This window comes from Chiloscyllium plagiosum, unplaced genomic scaffold (assembly GCF_037043375.1).
Source record: "Chiloscyllium plagiosum isolate Xiang-an unplaced genomic scaffold, Cpla_swu_hap1 HiC_scaffold_40, whole genome shotgun sequence".
Classification (NCBI taxonomy): domain Eukaryota; kingdom Metazoa; phylum Chordata; class Chondrichthyes; order Orectolobiformes; family Hemiscylliidae; genus Chiloscyllium; species Chiloscyllium plagiosum.
In genome coordinates this window covers 18,771,824-18,792,970 of record NW_028270178.1, presented here as the reverse complement: position 1 = coordinate 18,792,970, position 21,147 = coordinate 18,771,824, and the positions used below count along the sequence as shown (strand labels likewise).

The 21,147-nt window shown below is 41.5% G+C and overlaps 1 pseudogene; it reads left to right on the top strand.

Moving 5' to 3' along the window:
• Nucleotides 1-3,303: 3,303 nt before the first annotated feature.
• Nucleotides 3,304-9,590, top strand: LOC148138369 (putative G protein-coupled receptor 139; annotated as a pseudogene).
• Nucleotides 9,591-21,147: the final 11,557 nt, after the last annotated feature.

Here is a 21,147-nt window from a genome sequence, read left to right as displayed (position 1 = left end):
ATATTGGAGACAACATCTGGAGTAGGAAGCATAGCTTTGGTGCCCATATTTTAAGGAAGATTTAAATGTAATGAGACATCTCAGGAACAGCTTACACGAGTAATCCCTGGCACGAGGATCGTGTGAAGAAACGGGCAATCAGCTGGACTCGTGGAGGTGAGAAAAGTAAGAGGCGTGTTGGTTGAAACATTATAACCAGTTTAGATAAGGTCAGAACGGGAAGGACATTTCCTCCCGCTCACTTTTCCAGACAGAGATTGGGAGAGGTCTATTTCCGTCACTGCCTGTGACCTTTAAGAATGTCGCAAGGGCTCCTTGTCCAAAAAACTACCATCAACTTCACTAGATCCCACAGGAACATGTGACGTCCAGGGAAATGTTGCAACACGACATCCATTGGTAAGTGAGCGAGAATTGAGCAGACCACAAGCCCAGTGGGTTTGAAATTGTTTTACGAATTGATGAAAGACAACACTTCAAAAATGATAGGTAGTTACTTGAATGTAAGCAATGCTTGTTCATTTCAGATTCCATTTGAAGCATAGTAAGCAGCACCCACTAGACATACACGCGCAGACACATGCACATCACAATCAAACACATGCAAATTCACGCTCAAGCACGTATGTAGATTAGACTAGATTCCCTACAGTGTGGAAACAGGCCCTTCAGCCCAACCAGTCCACACCAACGCTCCGAAGAGAACCCACCCAGACCAATTTCCCTCTGACTAATGCACACAGCACTATGGGCAATTTACCATGGCCAATTCACCTGACCTGCACCTCTTTGGACTGCGGGAGGACACCGGAGAATCCAAAGGAAACCCACGCAGGCATGGGGAGAATGTACAAACTCAACACAGACAGCCGCCCTCGAACCCTGGGACCCTGGTGCTGTGAGTCAGCAGTGCTAACCACTGAGCCACCGTGCCACCCCCAAACACACTCAAACACACACTACAAACTCACAGACACACTCAAATAAACGCACACAAACATACAAACGCACAAGCATGCACTCAAACACAGAGACAAACTTTCACACACACACACACTCAAACACCCACACAGACACACACATGCTCAAACACATGCATGCACACACATAATGTTCAAACAGCCAATGTGCACTGGTTGGGCCTGACGGATTATTTCAACAATATGGGATTCAATGATTCTATGGATCCCTCCATTTGCTGATCTGTTGGATTGGTTCCCAACCCACTGCCACGTTCCCCTTTAGTATAGGTACAACCTGTTCCCTTTGTACAGGTCACCCCTGTCCCAGGAGAGGTTCCAAGGATTCAAAAACCTGAACCCCTGCACCAGATTCTTCGCGACACATTCATCTCTCCTATCATTCTATTCCTTGCCTCATCATCACGTGGTACTTGTAGTAAAACTTTACGACCCTCAAGGGCCTGCTATTCAACCTTTTTCCTGACTTCTCATACTCAATGTGCAGAACCGCATCCCTTTTCCTATCTGTGTCGTTGGTACTAATGTGCACAATGATCTCTGGCTGCTCACCTTCCCCCTGAAGAATTTCATGCATATAATGAACAGACGTCCTTGACCCTGGCACCAGGGAGACAATAGACCTTCCTGAAATCTTAAAGTGGCAACAGAAACGCCTGTCTGTGCCCCTAACTAGTGAGTCTCCTTCTCCTACCCATCCTTCTCTGTCTTGTGGGCTCTATCTCCACCTATTGTTTACTCCTTATCCCCTCACCCGCATAAAAAAAAACATTTTCTTAGTAACCCTCAGTTCTGAAAAAGGGTGACTGGATGTTAACTCTGCTTTCTCGCCAGAGCTGCTGAGCTTCTCCATCGATTTCTGTTGTTGTTTCTGATTTTCAGCATCCGCAGGTCTTTTGGTTTCTATTTACTTGTTGAAACTGAAATTGAAGTTTCAAGGTTGAGGCTCTAGCATAAAAGAAAACAAAATAATGCATGTCATCACCACATGCCCGAGCACATGACAGCAGCCATAACATTGCATGTGCGTTTGAAATTTTGCGTCTCTCGCGTGGAGTGGTGGGGTGGCCTGAATAGCAAAAAGGATCATAGGAACTGTGTGGGATGTGAGGACCTTTGAGAGACTAGCACTGTTGCTAATGTAATAACAAATCTAAATTGCTTTTGTTATTTCATTTGCACAGCATTTCACAGGACTATCCCAACATATCAAGTTTTATGCAAAATAGTGGATTTGTCTCCATTAATGTGGCAGTACAAGTGATGAGGCAGGCACAGTTAATGATCGAGGTCAGCCATGTTTGCTCTCTCCATATTAATGTGCTCTTCTGGAGTCAGTCATAAGGTCGCACAGCACAGAAACAGACATTTTGTTCCAACCAGTCCATGCTAAACATAATCCTAAACTAAACTAGTCCGACCTGCCTGCTCCTGGCCCATATCCCTCCAAACCTTTCATACAAATATAGAACATGGGAACAGGAGGAGGCCATTCAGCCCCTAGAGCCTGCTCCGCCATTCATCACATCCACGGCTGATCGTCCAACTCAATAAGCTTAATCTTGCTTTATCCCCATAACCTTTGGTCCCATTTGCCCCACGTGCGAGATCTATCTGCCCCTTGAGTGCATTCAATGTTTTGGCATCAAGTGCTTTCCTATTCATATGTCAATCCAAATGCCTTTTAAACATTGTATCTATCTGCATCCACCACTTCCACAGAAAGTTCATTCCACAAGTGAACCACCCTCTGCGTCAAAGCAGTGCTTATTACGTTTTTTTTCCAAGTCTTTCTTCTCTCGCCGTTAAAATATGATCTCGAATCTTGAAACACCCCATCCTCAGGAAAAGACAACTGCCATCAACTCTATCTCTATCCCTCATTAATTTATAAACTTCTATCAGGTCACTTCTCAAGCTCCTAAGCTCCAGTTTAAAAAAAAACTCTAACCTATCCAGTCGATCTTTATAACTCAAACCTGTGGAAACACTGCAGTGTTGTTCCCTTTGAGACATAGGGGCTTGGCTTCAGGCCTCTCCTTCTCTTGAGGTGGATCTGAACAGTTCAGTTAAAGTGGCACTCGCAACATGTTTTCTTTCTCCTTTCAGGAGAAATGCTTTGTATGTTCTCTTCAGAGACATGAATGAGCTGTTGCCATTTTCTTCTGGCCCCACTTCATTAATGCAAACATGGAGTTGGAACATCGAGGTCCCCTGCGGATAACCTGCGTACTATAAAGTTTAGGGCACAGGGAGAAGTTTAGTTGATTAATCGAACTGAGAGAGATTTCCAGCTGCACCAAATTAGATAGTTCACTTGGAAATGTTTGAAAGTCTTTACATCACCATAAAAATATATTACGTAATCCTTGCTGCCGTTGGTATTCCTGGTAAGTGCTGTCAAACCATTGGGGCAGAAGTGAACTGTACAAGAAGGACGGATTGCACCTATATTGGAAGGGGACTAATATACTGGCAGAGAAAATTACTAGAGCTGTTCGGGAGGATTTAAACGAGTAAGATGGGGGAGAGGGGGGGGGTGCAACCGAGGTAGATAGTGAGGAAAGATCAATTTGAGACTGACACAATTGAGAACAGAAGCGACTCAAACAGTCAGGGCAGGAAGGGACAAACTAAGATTAGTAAATTAAACTGCATTTATTTCAAAGCAAGCGGCCTAACAGGGAAGGCAGATTAACTCAGGGCATGGTTATGAACATGGGACTCGGATATCATAGCAAGTGCTGAAATATGGCTCAGGGATGGGCAGAACTGGCAGCTTAATGTTCCAGGATAAAAATGCTACAGGAAGGATAGAAAGGGAGGCAAGAGAGGAGGGGGACTGGCGTTTTTGATACGCTGTGCTGAGGGAGGATATTCCTGGAAATACATCCTGCGAAGTTATTTGGGTCGAACTGAGAAATAAGAAAGGGATGATCACCTTATTGAGATTGTATTATAGACCTACTAATAGTCAGAGGAACATTGAGAAACAAATTTGTAAAGAGATCTCAGCTATCGGTAGGAATAATAGGGTGATTTTGGTAGGAGATTTTAACTTTCCAAACATATACTGGGCCTGCCATAGTGTTAAGGGTTTAGATGGAGAGGAATTTGTTAAGCTTGTACAAGACAATTTTCTGATTCAGTATGTGGATGTACCTATTAGAGAAGGTGCAAAATTTGACCTACTCTTGGGAAATAAGACAAGGCAGGTGACTGAGTGGGGGAGCACTTTGGGGCCAGCGACCATAACTCTATAAGATATAAATAGTGATGCAAAAAGATATACTAGATCTAAAAGTTGAAGTCCTAAGTTGGAGAAAGGCAGATTTTGATGGTATTAGGCAAGATGACTGGGGGCAGATGTTCGCAGGTGAAGGTACGGCTGGAAAGTTGGAAGCTTTCAGAAATGAGATAACGAGAATCAAGAGAAAGTATATTCCTGTCAGGGTGAAAGGAAAGGTTGGTAGGTATTGGGAATGCTGGATGACTAAGGAAACTGAGATTTTAGTTACGAAAAAGAAGAAAGCATATGTAAGGTATAGACAGCATAGATTGAGTGAATACTGAGAAGTGTATAAAGGAAGTAGGAGAACACTTAAGAGAGAAAACAGGAGGGCAAAAGAGGGTACATGAAATAGTTTTGGCAAATAGAATTAAGGAGAATCCGAAGGACTTTTACAATTGTGTTAAGGACAAAAGGTCCACTTGGCAGAAAATAGGTCCCCTTAAAGATCAGCAAGGCAGCCTTTGTGTGGAGATTCAGAAAATGGGGGAGATACTAAAAGCGTATTTTGCATCGGTATTACCTGTGGAAAAGGATATGAAAGATATAGACTGTAGGGAAATAGATGGCGACACTTTGAAAAATGTCCAACTTACAGAGGAGGAAGTGCTGGATGTCTTGAAACACACAAAAGGTGGATAAATCGCCCGGACCTGATCAGGTGTGCCCTAGAAATCTGTGAGAAGCTACAGAAGTGATTGCTGTGCCTATTGATGAGATATTTGTATCATCAATAGTCACAGATGAGGTGCTGGAAGACTGAAGGTGGGCTAATGTGGTGCCACTGTTTAAGAAGGGTGGCAAGGACAAGCCAGGGAACTATGGCCGGTGAGCCTGATGTCAGTGGTGGGCAATTCGTTGGAGGGAATCTTGAGGGACAAGATGCACATGTATTTGGAAAGGCAAAGACTGATTAGGGATAGTCAACATGGCTTTGTGCGTGGGAAATTGATTGTTTTTTTTTCAAGAAGTAACAAAGAGGATTGATGAGGGCAGAACGGTTGATGTGATCTATATGGACTTCAGTAAGGCGTTTGACAAGGTTCCCCATGGGAGAGTGATAGCAAGGTTAGATCTCACGGAATAATGGAAGAACTAGCCATTTGGATATACAACTGGCTCAAAGTTCGAAGTTAGAGTGTTGGTGGAGGGTTGTTTTTCAGACTGGAGGCCTGTGACAAGTGGAGTGCCACAAGGATTGGTGCTGGGTCCTCTACTTTTTGTCATTTACATAAATGATTTGGATGTGAGCATGAGAGGTACAGATGACACTAAAATTGGAGGTGTAGTGGACAGGGAAGTGGGTTTCCTCAGATTACAACAAGTTCTTGATCAGAAGGGCCAATGGGCAGAGAAGTGGCAGATAGAATTTAATTCAGATAAATGCAAGGTGCTGCAGTTTTGGAAAGCAACTCTTAGCAGTGCATATACACTTAAGGGTAAGGTCGTAGGGAGAGTTACTGAACAAAAATACCTTCGAGTCCAGGTTCATAGCTCCTTTAAAGTGGAGTCGCAGGGCGATAGGATAATGAAGAATGCGTTTGGTATGTTTTATTTTATTGGTCAGAGTAGTGAGTACAGGAGTTGGGAGGTCATGTTGCGTCTGTACAGGACATTGGTTAACCCACTTGGAATACTGCGTGCAATTCTGGTCTCCTTCCTATTGGAAAGATGTTGTGAAACTTGAAAGGGTTCAGAAAAGATTTACAAGGATGTTCCCAGGGTATGAAGATCTGAGCTATCAGGAGAGGGTTAACAGGCTGGGGCTGTTTTCCCTGGTGCGTCGGAGGCTGAGGGGTGACCTTATAGATGTTTACAAAATTATGAGGGGCATGGATAGGGCAAACAGACAAAGTCTTTTCCCTGAGCTGGGGGAGTCCAGAACTAGAGGGCATAGGTTTAGGGTGAGAGGGGAAAGATACAAAAGCCACCTAAGGGGCGACTTTTTCACACAGAGATTGCTACTTCGATGGAATGAGCTGCCAGATGAAGTGGTGGAGGCTGTTAAAATTGCAACATTTAAGAGGCATTTGGATGGGTATATGAATGGGACGGGTTTGGAAGAATATGGCCCGCATTCTGGCAGTTTGAGATATTTGGCCAGTATGAACAGGTTGGACTGAAGGGTGTGTTTCCATGCTGTACATCTCTATGATTCTTTGCCTCTATGAGAGCTGTTCCAAAAATGTGAGATTCAAAAATGGTCGCCAAAGCTTCATCAATTCCAAAACTTAAAACCCAGATTGACAGATTTCACTGATCGAAGTGACTGAGGAAAATGGGGCAAAGCCAGGTACATTGAGCTCAATCAGAGATCAGCCGTAAATGCTCTGGGATTGGAAGTACACACGTGATGACAATACGCTAACCACATTTAATGGCTCTCCCTAGGTGGTCAGGATTGGGAACTAAATCTACCAGGTATTAGATTTACAAGATGGACCAGGGAAGAGGAGATGGAAGAGCATCGTTGATTGAAAACAAAATTGATTGAATGGTGAGGGAGAACAGATTAAGGTGAAAGCATTTGGTGGGGACCGTGTATATGGGACTGGGGAAGAGAAAGTGATCAAAAGTTATAATAAGTGTTGTGTTAAGATCCTCTAGTAGTAGCTCGGAAGTGTTAGGTTGCATAAATGCAAAAAATAGGTAAATTCGTTGCATAGCCATGTTGTATTAACAGTGCATTTTAACTTTAACATAATTTGAGAGAGGCAGAGAAGCACCTGCCTAAAAGCTAGTGAATTTCAGGAGTGTGTCCGGGATATGTACTGAGTACAAACATCCATTTTCATATTTCTCCTGCCCTTCATTCTTAAAACCTTCAAACTGTATCATTTCAGGTTGCACTCTGCCTCCTTGATACCTGTCTTCTCCTTACCCGTGTATGTAAATGTTATTGTCCTCTGCTCCAAGGGAATTCTGTGAACTCAGGAGGTTTGAGCAGGATGCAGAAGTTAGTTCTGTCGCCAATCTGCTAATGTTACAAACAGCTTTTATCATTTCACGATTCTGAAAGAATGTCATTCTGATTCCAGATTAATCGGGAGCGAGTGCAGGCAGCTCTGATTGATCAGAGAACCAAAGGCTCGATTATGATCTTTGTTGAAGGCGTTTAGTGAATGCGGGTAGGATATTGTGTTTGTATTCGGCTCCAATAGCCAACAGGGAGACTGGTTGAATATCTAAATCAGAGGTCACATAGCACCAGGTTATAACTCAGTTGAGTGAGAAAATACTGGAAAATCTCAGCAAGTCTGGCAGCATCTGTAAGGAGAGAAAAGAGCTGACGTTTCGTGTCTAACTGATCTTTTGCCAAAGCTTTGACAAAGGGTCAGTTAGGCTCGAAACGTCAATTCTTTTCTCTCCTTACAGATGCTGCCAGACCTGCTGAGATTTTCCTGCATTTTCTCTTTTGGTTTCAGATGCCAGCATCTGCAGTAATTTGCTTTTATAATTCAACTGGTTTATTTGGAAGTACTAGCTTTTGGACTGCTTCTCCTTCGTCAGGTAGTTTGTACTGTTAAATAAACCCGTTGAACTATACAACATAGAATATTACAGCACAATACAGGCCCTTCAGTCCTCGATGGTGCACCGACCTGTGAAACCAATCTGAAGGCTATCTAAGGTACAATATTCCATTTTCGGCCATATGCCTATCCAATTAATATTTAAACGCCCTTTAAGTTGGCGAGTCGACGACTGTTACAAGCAGTGCGTACCATGCCCCTACTACTTTCTGAGTAAAGAAACTACCTGACATCTGTCCGGTATATATCACCCTCAATTTAAAGTTATGTCCCCTCGAGTTAGCCATCGCCATCCAAGGAAAAAGCTTCTCACTGTCCACCCTATTTAACCCTCTGATTATCGTGTTTGTCTCAATTAAGTCACTTCTCATCTTTATTCTCTCTAACAAAAACATTCTCAAGTCCCTCAGCCCCATAGCTTTAACTTAGTCCACCCTATTCCAACACCAGCACATCCGCACCATAACCCAGAGGTGACTGGGTATGAGCGTGATACATTCCCAATCGACCTGGCCCATAAAATAGACTCCCAAGGCAGCCACCACGTCTCTGAGGTTTTTAATGCAAGGATCAGCTTCCAGATTCCCAAAGTATTGTAGCAAAATCAGCAGCATTAAAAGTTGGAGAGCACTTTAACTTCATTGCCACTTTATTCCAGAAAACACTTAAAACAGACAACTAGTTTCCTATTCCCTTCACTTTCTTCATTAACTCTGGAGGTCTGTAACTAAGGGAGATATGTGTTAAGATTAGTTCTTCATGAATATGACTTTCCTTTTCATTCTGAATATATTGAGATTTTACAAAAACACTTTCCAGACAGAGACACTGAGAATGCTTCATCTGTAACTTGCAATTCTTCTGCATTGCCTTTCTTTTACAGTTAATTTAGTGGCAATTATGATACTTTCCAGGGAAAAATGTGGACTCTCTACTTGCACCACCCATTACCTGGTGGCCATGGCAGTGGCAGATCTACTGGTTATTATTGCTGATGTAATACTCTGGCGGGTCAGTTATTACTATTTCCCGGATTCATTTCTGAATATCACTCCTGTGTGTAGTGCTATCGATGTCCTGAGTGGTGCATCCACAGACTGTTCTGTTTGGTTCACAGTTGCTTTCTCCTTTGATCGATTTGTTGCCATTTGTTGCCAGAAATTGAAAATGAAATACTGCACTGAGAAAGTGGCGACTGGAATTCTTGCGACAACCTGTATTTTTCTCTGTTTGAAAAACATTCCTTTCTTTCTTACTTTTGAACCCGGAGAGATAATCAACAACATATCATGGTTCTGTAACGTAAAGCCAAACTTTTATAGTGACCCAGGATGGGTGGCTTTTGACTGGATTGATATGATTGTAACGCCATGGCTTCCCTTTGCTTTGATTTTGTTGCTCAACGCTCTAACAGTCAGACATATTTTAGTAACAAGCCAAGTCCGAAAGAGACTGAAAGATCAGAAAAATGCAGAGATACACAGTGACCCAGAATTGAAGAGTAGGAGAAAGTCTATAATTCTACTCTTCACCATATCCAGCAGTTTCATTCTATTATGGTTGACACATGTTGTAGAATTCCTATATTACAATATTGCAGGAATGGAGCCCACGGATTACAACTATTCTCTATACACATTTGCTGAAGTTGGATTTATGCTTCGAAGTTTAAATTGCTGCACAAACACATTCATTTATGTGGTGACTCAGTCCAAATTCAGAGAGCAGCTCAAAAACGCAGTGAGCTATCATATTACGATAATTAGGCCTTAAGACCATAAAACATAGGAGCAGCAATTAGGCCATTCAGTCCATCGAGTCTGCACCAGCATTAAACCATGGCTGATAAGTTTCTCAACTTGATTTATCCACTTTCTTGATCTCCTTGATACTCAATAACGTATCTATTTCAGTCTTAACTACACTTAACTTCTTTAAAGGCTGTGGAGGCCAGGTCATCGATATTCAATCCAACGATAATTTAAAAAAATTCTAAATTCGAGGTGTTTCCAATCCTAAGCCCCACAAGATCATCTAGTAAACTTTGAAAAGAGCTAGCAATCATCTGAAAGTAAAACTCGCAGATAGACAAATACATTGTTCTGAGCCATAATAAATGTACAAAGATATATCTGCTTCACCATCAATTTGACATAAGGATACTTGAGAGTAAAAGTGATAGATAGTTCAAAAGAAGCTTTCAAATCATTGGTAACAGCAGTGATAGTGCAAATTGTACAAATGCGTGCCAGTAATCATGCGTGCGCAGCAGACAGGCTGTTCAAAGAAGATATGGAAGCAATGACTTAGAAACAGCCAGAATGAATCAGTCTGGGGTACACGGTTTTACTATTTACACCTTAATTAGGAAACCAGCGTGCTCCAGAACATGTTTGACACAAAACCTGCAGAGGAAAAATGACGAGCAACAGAAAAGCAATGCCTGACATTCCAAAATGGAAAATAAGGAAAAGACTGTGACTTGACCCAATACTGCATCATAATAATTTGGTCTCTTCCTTGAAATGAACCTCTCCCTTGATTTAGCTGAAATTAAAACAGGCAGAAATCTATGATATTCCAAATGTTATCTCAAAAATGGGGGCGAGAAAATGTAGTTGACAATGAGTTTGAACTGATATCCAGTACATGGCAAGATTTGAGAGAATAAATGTCACTCCAAAACACTTTGGAAAAGGGTCACAAATCTGAACAAATTCCTGTTCGCCAGTGAATAAGTCCCCTGTGAAAAATAGGTTTTATTCACACAGTGACTGAACTAAGAGAAAAATGATTACATGTGTGCCACACAGTACTGAGACCAAGCAGGTAGCAGAAAGTTGAGAAACAACAAAGATCAAAAATTAATTAGATGGAAAGATTTCCAAAGTGAGTTTTGTTTTTATGAATAATATGAATCTGTGAATAAATTTGAATTTGCTAAGTGCTGTAAGAAAATCTTGTTGTGAAAGAGATGTCTGAAATGTTCCATGTTGAAAAAAAGTTAACAATTAAAATGTATCCAATTTGTACTATTTTCTGGGGCAAAAATAAAATTGTGATCACACTTTTAGAATGGACCTCTTCAATCTTAGCATTTAAATCTCTCTTTGCATCTTCTCATCAACATTATATTACGCAATCTGTTCTGCTACTCTAATGCACCTGCTTGTAAAGCACATAAGGCAACACTTTTCACTGTCCCTCGGTAACCTGACAGTAATAAATCAAATCAAATGAAAACAAAATTGTACACGGCATATATGAGGGAGATATACTTAAAATAACAGTATCTTTTGTCCCTACTCAAAACAAGACAAAGTTAAACGGTTCTGCTCACAGCTTTTGAAATAATTTCTCAGTGACGAGATGTGCGATTTTGGCCAGGACCCGGCTTGGAATTCTGACTTCCCAGATTTGGTTGGCCATCAACCCAATGAGTTTCAACCAGTGTTGTGAAGGTTTTTTCTTTGCAGATATTGCCCTGGCCATTTTAAGAGTCATGGAGATGGACAGCACAGAAAGACACCCTTCGGTCCAAATGGTCCATGCCACCCGGATATCCTAAATTAGTCAATTCACATTTGCCAGCACTTTGTCCATATCCCTCTGAACACTTCCTGTTCATATACCGGTCCAGATACCTTTTAAATATTGTAATTGTACCAATCTCCACCATTTCCTCTGGCAGCTCATTCTATACACGGACCGTCCTCTGCGTGAAAATATTGCCCGTAAGGTCCTTTTCATATCTTTCACCTCTCACTCTAAACCTATGCCGTCTTGTTCTGGACTCTCCCACTACAGGGAAGACTTTGTCTATTTAACCTATCCATGCCCCTCACGAATTTATTAACCTCTATAAAGTCACCCTTCAGCCTCCAACCCTCCAGCCTATTCAGCCTCTCCGTGTAGCTCTGTCTTAGGGTACAGCACATACCTATACCGTCATAAAATATGATGTTATGAAATAGCCGCAGCCTATTCAGCATCTCCCTCTAGCTCAAATCCTCGAACCCTGGCAACATCTTTCTAAATGTTTTCTGAACTCTTTCAAGTTTCACAAATCATTCTGTATGAAGTAGTAGGTGTGTACTGTACCTTTAAGAGAGAGAGGAATCTGGCTAGGATTGACAGAAAGCACAGAGTGTGCTGAACAACTTGAAGATGTAACATTTGTTTGAAATAAGTAACTGGAATTGAGTCGAACTAAAACGATTTCAGATTTGTCGATTCATTTTAAATTATGAGCCAGATATCAAAATCCAGTCGAAATTGAGTTTTACCGTTTGGGATGACATCAAATCAATGAAATAGCCCTACGTTTTGGTGCATAAAACCGGACATTTTGAGTAGTTCGGGAGAGAACCGCAAAGAGCATCAGCAAGTCCAGACTGCAAGCCGAATGGCTCTCTGAAAGGTACCCATCCTAAGAAAAGTTGTGCAGCAGAAGACTGAAGAAAAGACAACCCAGGAAAATATAGAGGAAAATCTACAAAGTAGAAACCACAAAGATGGTTGGTTTCTGAAACGTGATTTTTTTATCGTAAATCTTATATTTTTTTTGAAATCGGATCAGTATTGTCGAGTGGGATGTAAAAAATAGCTTTAAGCCAAAGGAGTTGTATATAATTGTTTAATGTTCTCTTTTGGACTTAAAGAATAAAATTGTCAATGTTTTTCTTTACATAGTGAGATGTGTGATGATTCTTCGCCTCATGAAATCTAACAGATTATGGCACAAGGTGAGCTTCTCTGTGTGTCGAGTTTAAATTAACAGAGGGGTTTTACCCCGTGTCATAACAGTTTGGGGGCTTTCGTCCGTGATTTAAACAATTTTAGGCAGATCCAGTCTGAGATTTGGACAGATTTTGAAGGATTTGCCGCACTAAAAATGGAGAGAGAAAAAAAAATGAGAAAGAGAAAGAGAAGTAAGGTTCTTAGCTGAGCAAAGAGAATGAATTTGAACTTGAGAAGTTGTGAATTAGTCAGCAAAGTCAATTTTACAGGATGGAGATTAAAAAAGAAGGCAGTGATATATACCAATATGTCAAAACTCTGCCACGTTTTGATGACAAATATGTTGAAGCCTTCTTTATTTCATTTGAAAAATTAGCAAGGCAGAAGCTGTGGCCCAAGGATTTGTGGGTAATGGTAGTTCAGACTAAGCTGGTAGGCAGAGCTAGTGAGGTACTTTCTGCACTGTCAGATGATGTGTCGAGAGATAATGAAGAGGTCAAACAGGCCATTCTAAGTACCAGCAACATATAGACAGCCGTTCAGAAACATAAAGAAGGAACCAGGTCAGACTTCTGTTAAGTTTGAAAGCATTAAACATAGTCATTTTGATAGATGAGTGTGAGCCTTAAAGAGAGGTAAGATCTATGAGGCTATTGTTATGCACTATGCCGAACCACTCAAAACGTTCTTAAGCAGCAGCCCAGACCATAACTTTGCAATTTGCTTCGGTAAGTGTACAACGAAAAGTTAGTGAGGTTGACTACCAGGTTAAAAACAGACAAAATGTATTCACAAGTTTACACTATGAAACACAAAGAACAGAATATCGAACACCTACAGAACCCAAACCATCCAAACTAGATTTAATCATGCTGTTCCGAATATACACTACAGTCCCAATAAGCAAACTCCTTTTGAAAGCCAGTACAAATGGAGCACACGCTTATAGGTTGAAGTTAGGAAAGAGAGAGAGTTTCCACACATCTCACTGTTGAACTCCCAAAGAGTTCTACGCGGAATTGAACTGCTCAGCTCAGTGATAGAGCTTACCACTCCCCTTTCTTTACACAGGTCACTTCTAAAACATGATCACTTTGGCCTGAAGTCTCATCTGTTTATGTATAAACAAAAAGACCTCTCAATCCCCTTTAATCTCTGTACCAAACCAGACTAATCAGAGTCCGATCTGTTTTATTAACCCTCTGAAAATAAAAACGAGGACAGAATATCCTCGAGCTTTTGGGGATGGGAGGTGGGAAAGACCAGCTTTGTGACACTCTAAGAGAGGTTATTCTGCTGTAGAAGTTTAAAAACCCATTTCCAGAGATGATAAGAATTCACTTGGCGGAACAACAAGTTGATGAAGTAAGAAGGGTAGCAGCGTTAGCAGATGAATTCATGTTGGTGAATAAGATAAGCTTCCGGCTGCAATTTCATCCTGTTAGGGATGCAAGTTGGGAGAACTGGAGATTCTAGGCTATGTAACAAAGTGTAGAACACACTGGTAAGAGTTTACCAGAGGTTAAAACAAAAACAAGCCCAAGAGGGTGGAAAGGAGGTGAAAGGCCTCAGGTGTTTCCACTGTGGTAAAGTGGGACATGTAAAACCACAGTGCCGGTTGTTAAAGGAAGGCAATGTGGGAAATGAAGCTAAGCCAGTGGCATTAGTGAAAGAAGTAAAGGAAACCTCAAGAAGAGCCGAGGAGCTGCCGGAGAGTGCACAACTTCGGCAGGGGCTATGTATGAAGTTTGTACTTGATCTCCGTAAAGAATACGCCTCTATGGGTAAAGTTTACTCAGAAAGAGCAGGGCAGAAAGGAAAGTAGTTATAATTTTGAGAGATACGGGATCTAACTAGTGCCTAACACAGAGAGGAGCGAATTTGCACTTTTTCTGATCTGTTATCCTAGATGGTGATAATTTCTGAGATAGGGGGACAGAAATTTAGTGTTCCCCTATGTAAAATTAAAATGGAGTGTCAACTCAAAAGTGTGGGAGTAACAGTGGGAGTGCTTAACAGAGTGTCAGTTCCAGGAATCCAGTTTGTTCTTGTGAATGAATTTGTAGTGTGCAAGATGGGAGAGACACCCTATGTTGTGGAGAAGCACAAGGAAGACCAAGAAACTGAGGAGTTAAAAAAAAAAATCCTGGTATTTTCCCAGACTGTGTACTAACAAGATCCCACTATCATAAGCCACAGCATTAAGCAAAAACTAAAGAGAAAGACGAAGAAGTTGAGGTTCAGTTAGTGGTCACCCTGCTTGATGCAATTGTGCAGGAAAACCCTGAATAGGCAGAGAGTCAGAGAGAAGTGCTCAGTCCTGAAAGGCTGGTGGACTTACAACAGAAAGACGAGACAATAAAAAATATATATGTGGATGTGTACTCCGAAAAGGAGGCAAATAATATTCCTGAGGGTTATTATCTGAAAGATAGAATCCTAAGACAGAAATGGTAAGTGCACAGGTGAAATGGCCGAAGTGCACCAGATGTGCTGTCAGTAGTACACAGACAGAGAGTATTATGGGTACCACATGAACTACCTGCAGGAGGTCACCTAGGTGTTCGAAACACTCAGGTTAAGGTACAAAAACCTAGAATGCATAAGGATGTGGCTAACTTTTGCCTTAAATGTCATATGTGCCAATTGGTCGGTAAGCTGCAGGTTGTAATAAAACTAGCACCTTTGTTGTGAATTCATGCAAAGACCCATTCACGCGGGTTGTAATTGATTGTGTCGGTCACCTCCCAAGATCTAAAAGTGGAAACCACAACTTGTTAACCATAATGGATGTGTCTACCAGATTTCTGAAGCCCAATCCATTATGGGGTATTAAGCAAAAAGGTTTGGTAGAGGAGTCAGCACCTTTGTGCATGCAGTATGGGCTATCCAGGGAGTTTCAATCGGAACAAGGGTCTGATTTTACTTCTAGGCTGTTGATGTAAGTCGTGGATAACCTAAGTATGCAAATCAAGTACATATCGTCCTGAATCCCAGCGAGCTTTAGAAAGGTTGAAGACAATGTTGAGAGCATACTGGCAGGATGACCCGAATGATTGGGATAAAGGTATCATATTATTTGCCATTAGAGATACCTCAAATGAATCTATTCAGTGTCTCCCTTCGAGTTAATATCCGGGCATGAAGTCACAGGCCCTTTGAAATTAACTAAAGAGAAATTGCCAGGACCAAAGTGGAAGATTCCATACTTAGATTAAGTATTGGTGGTGAGGGAGAGATTAAGTCGAGTAGGTGAGTTAGCTGAACAGCACCGAAAAAGGGCACAGCATTAATTGAAGCAGGTGGAAATGAAACCACTGAGACTCAGGTTTTCCAGAAGGGATGATGTGTTAGTACTGTTACCGGTGATAGGAGATACATTGAAAGCCAGGTTTAATGGTCCGTATGAAATTGGGAAGAAGTTGAGTCAGGTGAGCTATCTCCGAAAGATGCCAGATAGAAAGAAAAAACCTGTATCTGGTATGTCATGCGAACACGCTGAAGCCATATTATACTAGAGGAAGAACTGCAGAAATGGGTGTTAGTTGTGACCCAGCAAAGTGAGGAACAAATCCAGATGTTGTAGGTTTTGATGTGCCTCAAAATATGTTTAACAATGAAGAAGTTCTTGAGGAGTGGGATAGGTTACTAAACTATCTGTCTCAGGAGCATAGAATGCAGTTGAAAGGTTTGTTGCTGCAGTTTGAGGACATATGTAGGAATCAGATGTGGAGGCCTAATGCCATTGTACATGAAATAGATGTAGGGAATACCGTTCTGATAAAACAACACCTCTATCAGCTTAATCCTTTCAAAGCCAGAGAAGTCCAAAGGTGATAGAGGCCATGCTCAATGATTAGATTAGATTAGATTACTTACAGTGTGGAAACAGGCCCTTTGGCCCAACAAGTCCACACCGACCCGCCGAAGCGTAACCCATCCATACCCCTACATTTACCCCTTACCTAACACTACGGGCAATTTAGCACGGCCAATTCACCTGACCTGCACATCTTTTGGACTGTGGGAGGAAACCGGAGCACCCGGAGGAAACCCACGCAGACACGGGGAGAATGTGCAAACTCCACACAGTCAGTCGCCTGAGGCAGGAATTGAACCCGGGTCTCTGGTGCTGTGAGGCAGCAGTGCTAACCACTGTGCCACCGTGCCGCCCAGTGGGTGCTCCGGTTTCCTCCCACGGTCCAAAGATGTGCAGGTCAGGTGAATTGGCCGTGCTAAATTGCCCGTAGTGTTAGGTACGAGGTAAATGTAGGGACATGGGTGGGTTGCGCTTCGGCGGGTCGGTGTGGACTTGTTGGGCCGAAGGGCCTGTTTCCACGCTGTAATCTAATCTAATCTAATCATTCGGGTAATCCTGACAGTATGCTCTCAATGAGGGTACCAAAGTACTGAGTTGGAGCAAGTGGAGTTCGCTGATTGCCTTAGTTCCCAAACCTGATAGGATTCAACAATTTTGCATGGATTATCAGAAGGTCAACACTGTTAAAAATGGGGCTCATATCCAAGACTGGAGGACTGTATCGAGAAAGCTGAACAAGTCAGTTACATCACCAAGTTGGACTAACTGCGGGGTTATTAGCAGGTGCTTTAATCAGAGTCAGTGAAAGAGGTTTCTGCGTCTGTACCCCCAATTCAATATATCAATTCAAAGTGATGCGGCCTTTGGAATGAAGAATGCACCCGGCACATTCAAAGACTTCTGAGCAGAGTTCTGGCTGGGTAAACAAACTGTACAATATATTTGAATGATACAGTGATCTTTAGTCATTCCTGAAAAGATCACATGGTACAGTTGGAGAGCTCTTTGAATGACTACGAGAAGCAAAACTGTTAATGAACTCAAACAAATTTGCATTTTCAAAAGCAGAGGTGACATTCTTGGGACATAATATCGGTAATGGAAGGTTGACCCCATGGAATGCAAAGGCGAAGACCGTCAAGCAATTTCCACGACCAACCTCAAAGAAGGAAGTGCTTCGACTTTTTGGTCGAAGCAGAATCTATCAGAAGTTTGCCCCAAACTTCAGCAGTGTAGTGGCACCGTTAACTGACTTGATGAATAACACTACAAAGTTTTGGTTGGACAGAACAATGCCAGGAGGCATTCGACCATTTAAGAGCAATATTAACCACCGTACCAGTTTTACCTGCACCAAACCTTTTGAAACTCCTTAAAGTTGCCATTGATGCTAGTGACATGGGAATTGGAACTATACAATGGGATTGAACTGCCAGTTGGTTACTTTTCAAAGAAACTCAACATCCACCACAGGAAATACTCCATGAACGAAAAAGAACTGTTGACGTTGGTACTGGCCTTACAACAATTTAATGTGTGCGTCATGAACAATGCACGGGAGACGGTTGTGTACACAGATCACAATCCTCTGTCATTCCTACACGCTTCGAAGACAAGACTATGAGATTATTTCATTGGAGTCTAGTGTTGCAGACTTTTAAATTACAAATCATACATGTTGTGTTTCTTAAGAATATAATTGCAGAGGTGTTATTGCGGATTTAACTGAAAAAACAGTCACTGCATCCAAAGTCTGATCAGTATTCCTTCGTGTGAAAGCGATGGGACCAGGTGGAATAGCAGGCCGTACACTCAGGGCATGTGCAGATCAACTGGCAGAGGTCTTCTCAACATCTTCAGCCTCTGCCTGCAACAGGCCTTGTCCCAACCTGTTTCAAGAGGGCCAACATCATCCCTGTGCCTAAGAAGGTTCATGCAGCATGACTCAATAACTACCGCCCAGTGGCCCTAACTTTGATGGTCATGAAGTGCTTTGAAAGGCTGGTCATGCCATTAATGCCTTCTCATTACTCTTGACCCACGCCAATTTGCCCATCTGACCAACCGATCCATGCCAGATACCATATCACTTGCCCTTCACTTCTCCCTAGAACATCTTGACACTAAGAACAGCTATGTAAGAATCCTACTCATTGACTACATTTCAGCCTTCAACAGCATTAGCCCCTCGAGACTGATTACTAAACTTTGCAATCTCAGACTAAGCCCTGCTGTCAGCAACTGGATCCTCTGTGGCCTGTGGGTCAGGAAACTATCAGTGAGGATTGGGGACAATATTTCATCGTCACTAACACGCAACAATGGAGCCCTCTAGGGATGCGTACTCAGCCCCCTACTGTACTCATTTTTATACCCATGACTGCGTCACCAAATACCAGACTAATGCCATTTACAAGTTTATTAATGACACCACCATAGTCGGTCGAACCTCAGATGGCTATGAAACACACGACAGATGGGAGGTGGAAGACCTGGGAAAATGGTGCACTGCGAAAAACCTAGTTCTCAATGCCAGCAAAACCAAAGAACTCCTTATTGACTTTCAGTGGAATGTTACACATGCCCCTGTACACATGAACAACATAGATGTGGAACCAGTGGAGAGTGTCAAATTCCTAGGTTTGGTTAAAGCTTTCTTGGACTCTTTATGTGGATGCATTGGTTACAAAGGCCCAAAAACATCTCTTCTTCCTCACGCAGCTGAGAAAATTTGGCATGATGGCGAATTACCTTGCCACCTTTTATTGGCACACGATCGAGAGCATTCTGTCTGGATGTATCACTACCTGGTATAACAACTGTACCATTCAAGATCTGAGACGGTTAGAGAGAGTGGTAAATTCGGCCTGGACAATCACAAAGGCCAAACTCCAATCTATAGATTCCAACTACCAGGTTCGCTGTCAGAAAAAGGCAACCAGTATTCTCAAAGATCCATCTCACCCTGGCAATGCTTTCTAACAACATCTAGCATTGGGGAGAAGGTACAGAAGCCTGAACACAGTTTCAAAACAGTTTCTCCCCTACTGTTGTTAGAATACTGAATGGACATACAGGCTCTTAGCATTGACCTGTACCTATGTTTTGGTTTTTGCTGCTGTTTACCTATTAGTTACTTATCTATGCTATTTAACTGTGTGATCTGCTTGTATTGCTCACAAGGCAAAGCGTTTCACTGTGCCTCAGTACATGTGACAAAAAAATTCAGTTCAATTCAATACAATTCACTTAAATAAAATATAGATAATATTTCTACATATTCTATATATACATATATATATATGAAGAAGTTAAGGAGTAGTGGAAAAAAAGAGTCCATCTTTTCATTATGATGGTTCATTTTTTTTTCTTAAGGGTGTTAAGAACTTGTAAGTATGCACTGTATGTTTAGGATAGAGAGGAAGCTGGCTAGGACTGACGGAAAGAACAGAGTATGCTCAACAGTTTAAAAATGTAATCGCTGGAGTTGTGTTGCAATGGAACTAAAACAAATTAAAATTCGGCCAATTCAATTTAAATTGTCCCCCAGATACTAAAATTGAATCGAATTTGAATTTTACTGTTGGGATGACATCAAACCAATGAAATGGGACGTTTTGGACGATTATGGGGAGAACTGCAAAGGGCGCCAGCAATTATAGGCTGGTACCTATAACAAACAGATCTCTGAAATGTACCTACCCATAAGGAAGTGTGCACAGCGGAAGACAGGAGAAAATACAATGCGAAATTACAGCAGAAAATCTACAGTTGGAAATCTACAAAGAATCAACAAAGTTGGCTGATGTTGAAACGTGATTTAGTATAAATGTTAACTGCTTATTTTGTTTATTCAGACCAGTATTGTAGAGTGGGAGGTAAAAGATAGGTTTAAGGGAAATGAGTTGTAAATAGTTGTTTAATGTTCGATTTTGGGCTTAAAGAATAAAATTGTCATTTTTTTTTATTTTAATTAGGGAGCTCTTGGATGGTTCTTTACATCTCGAAATTTAACACATTACAACATGAAGTGAGGTTCTCTATGTGTCGGGTTTATCCCTGAAACAGAACTTTTGAGAACGAACGAAAGTTGAACTGACTCTCTCTACTTGCCTCGCTTATGTTCTGACATACCTTTCATTAAGCCTGACCAAACTGCTCAGGAATGTACCACACACTGCTGGAGTAGCTGGGAATTGAACTTAGATCTCCCAGCACAGAGAGAGTGGCTTTACCTCTTTGCTACCAGAGAATCTAGTGGTGTTTGAGTAAAATCTTGGTTTAAATTTATTGAATGCGGTCAAAATTGTTCCTGAAATTTGAATCAATATAACAATTTTGTTTAATGTCTATAAAACGTGGGGAAGTCTGTGAACAAAGCAACCAACCATTCAAAAATGTTATTGACTGATTTGAATTTGGTATAATTTTAAAAGAAAATAAATTCAAACATGATATATCGAGTTACTTTTTTGAAAAGCCTTATGTACATTTTGTGTAAAAACGAACAGACATAGTAATGATTAGCACTGCATTGTAATGTTTCATTTTGCTATTATAAATATTATGAAAACATTTTGATTTTAAATTGGACATTGAGGTTTCTCTAGAGCTCCTTAGTAAGAATGATAACAAAAGGATAGCCCACTTTTTAAAAAAAAAAAGGTTTTACAGGACATTGGTGAGGCCTTTTCTGGAGTACAGTGTGCTGTTCACTTTTCCCTGCTCTAGGAAGGATACTATTAAGATGGAGAGTGTTCAGAAAAAAAATTACTAGCATGTTGC